This window comes from Pan paniscus, chromosome 18, assembly GCF_029289425.2.
Source record: "Pan paniscus chromosome 18, NHGRI_mPanPan1-v2.0_pri, whole genome shotgun sequence".
Taxonomy (NCBI): Eukaryota; Metazoa; Chordata; class Mammalia; order Primates; family Hominidae; genus Pan; species Pan paniscus.
In genome coordinates, this window is record NC_073267.2 from 66,056,472 (window position 1) to 66,059,416 (window position 2,945).

Sequence of the window (2,945 nt, forward strand, 5' to 3'; positions counted from 1 at the left end):
AAAATTTTAAAGCCAGATGTGGTGGCTCATGCCTGTAATCTCAGCACTTTGGGAGGCTAAGGCAAGAGGATTGCTTGAGCCTAGGAGTTTGAGGCTGTAGCAAGCTATGATCATGCCACTGCACTCCAGCCTGACACAGTAAGAGCCTGTCTCTAAAAAATAATAATAATAAAATTAATAAATCATTTTTACAATATTATGATTATGTAAGTACTGTTTACTGGAGAGCCAAGGATAAATGGATCCACAAAGAAGAATATGTAACTCAATAAACGTGGGCCACTTAGAGAAAGAAGTTAAGGTCTTTCAGAATTTGTCTAGCAGATTTTCTGCTTCTCAACAGAAAACCCATAAAAAAATAGAAATAAAAGAAAGAAGAATATTCTCTTCTGAGACTTGCTCAGAATCAGGTCACATTTTAGTTTGCTTACAATTTGGACTATTATTTCCTTACAGGACTTTTATGTTTTTCCTGGCATTTCAACTGTCTTTTTTCCCCCTTGTATAGGCACATGGGCAGATATGTCTTTTTTACTCTATCATGAAGATAATTCCATTTTTAATCACACTATTTGTTGAGTGATCTAATATTCACTGACTTGTTTCCAGATCTGCTATACAACTGTCATTCTGGGATGTATTTTCATTGCTCTCCTAGTTTAGAACCATTGCTTCTTGGATTCCCCTATCATTCTCTATTTTGGACTCCTTTTCATTTTGCTGGAGTACATCCTCAAGCAATTTTTTACCAAAAGGATGAATTGGGAGAAACTTCAGAGTCCCTAAATGTCAGAAAATATCTTTATTTTTCTCTCATGCCTTACTGACAGTTTGATTGGATATCAGTTTAAGTTCAATATCATTTTCTCTTAGCACTTTTGAAGGCATTGCTCCATGTCTTCTGAGAGTCAGTGTTGCTGTTGTGAACACCAACATTACCTGCCTTTTATTTCTCACTGGAAGCTTTTGGGTGTTTAACTTATCATTGGCACTCTAGGATATATAGTATGGGTCCAAATTTGAATGTTCCTTTTTTTCATTCAAACTGCTCTGTGTTTGCTAGACCTTTTCATTCTGAAGACTGACTTTTTTCCCCTAAAGTCTTGGAAAACGATTATTTCTTTAGTAATTTTCACCCCTCCATTCCATTTTCTCTTCCAAAACTCCTATCAGTGGTTACTGGTTTTCCTGGATCAATCCTCTATGTCTCAAAATATTTTCCTTTAGTATGCATCTATTTCTGTCTTTCTGTGTGTATGTGTCTCTCTCTCTTTCACCTTTTTAAGTGGGACATTAGAAAAGTACTTTTTGTAGTACTTTCACTGATGTTTAAAAATTTTGTCAACTATACTTAAATATATAAGGGCCTCTTCTTCTTTGAATGTCTCTTCATCATAATATTCTGTTTTTATTTTATGAGTGGAGTTTTTGTTTTTGTTTTTTTTGAGACAGAGTGTTGTTCTTGTTGCCCAGGCTGGAGTGCAATGGTGCGATCTTGGCTCACTGCAAGCTCCGCCTCCTGGGTTCAAGCGGTTCTCCTGCCTCAGCCTCCCGAGCAGCTGGGACTACAGGCATGTGCCACCACTCCTGGCTAATTTTGCATTTCTTTTTTAGTAAAGACGGGGTTTCTCCATGTTGGTCAGGCTGGTCTCGAACTCCTGACCTCAGATGATCCACCCGCCTCTGCCTCCCAAAGTGCTGGGATTACAAGCCTGAGCCACCGCGCCTAGCCTGGAGTTATTTCTTGAATCACTCTGATGAGTTAAACGGTTTTAATTTCTTATTGTTTTCTCTTTTTTTGGAGGTCCAAACAAATATTTATTAAATTCCTATTATAAGCCAGATTTTATACTCTGACCTAGGGATAATATATTGTTAAGTTTTCCTTGAATTATTTCTGCTTCTTTGAGCTGAAAGCAGACTCTGTGGGTGAGCGGAGTTTGCTGACTGGCAAGCTTGGTTTTAGCATGCCCAGGTGGAGAGATGGTAGCCAAGTTTGGCCACCCCTTGGGGTCAAAACAAGAAGGGCCATCTTCTGTGGAGTTGACCCACCTCTGGAAGCCCTGGCTCCTCCTAGGCTGGTTATTCAATTTCTTCAGAGAAAATCTTGCAGTCTCAGACTGGGGGAAAATGGTGGGGCTGCCCAAACTAGTGTACAGGAGGTAAGTGTGACAAACACATGTCAGTTCTACAGCCAGACCTTCCATTAGCTGCCATCTTGGTTTTTACTCCTCCTTCCTCTTCTGCTTTCTTGGCCTCACCTCACCCCACCAAAATAAAACAAAGCACCCCAAAATCTCCTATAGACTTCCGCACTTCTTGATTTGAGCTGTGGCTTTCTCTACTCCCATTTACCCATAAATGTGATTTAACTCATTCCAGTATTCCAGAATGGTAAAATCTCTGATCTCTTGATGTACTGTCCAAGCCATCTCCCCCAACACAGCTCTTTTATTGGTTTTTCTTTTTTCCTCTTTATCCTTCCTTACTTTCTTTCAGTGTATATTCAGGAGGAGGAGAGGAAAATCCATGTGCTCAGCCTCTCATCTTTAGCCAAAAATCTGAGCCAGGCTTTTCATTGGTATGATTTTGAATCTTTACAATAACTCTGCAGGATAGAGATAATTGTCCATTCCACAGATGAGGAAAACTGAGACTCAAGGAAGTGAGAGACCTTGCCCCAAGCTCAAGCAGAACTAGCTGGTGGAGAAGCTTGAAGGCCATGAGGGAAGGTGAGATGGAGGGGAAGAAAGGCCACAGGGATAAGTGAGCAGAGTGGCTACGTGTGGCCCTGAGGGATAACACTTGAGCATTAAGAGGAAACACCAAGGAAACAGATTTTAGGTCAAGAAAAAGAAGAGCTCTCTCACGTCAGAGCAGCCGAGAGCAGGAAAGTGCTGTGTCAGGAGGCTGACACGTCATGGCTTGTGTTCCTGTACTGCCTA

The 2,945-nt window shown here is 40.6% G+C and overlaps 1 non-coding gene across 1 annotated transcript; it reads left to right on the forward strand.

Annotated features, from left to right (window-relative positions):
* The first annotated feature begins 290 nt into the window (after positions 1–290).
* On the forward strand, positions 291–352 carry LOC112437448 (U7 small nuclear RNA). Its single transcript, XR_003026056.1, has one exon. It is a non-coding gene; the product is annotated as a U7 small nuclear RNA (small nuclear RNA).
* The last annotated feature ends 2,593 nt before the right edge of the window (positions 353–2,945 follow it).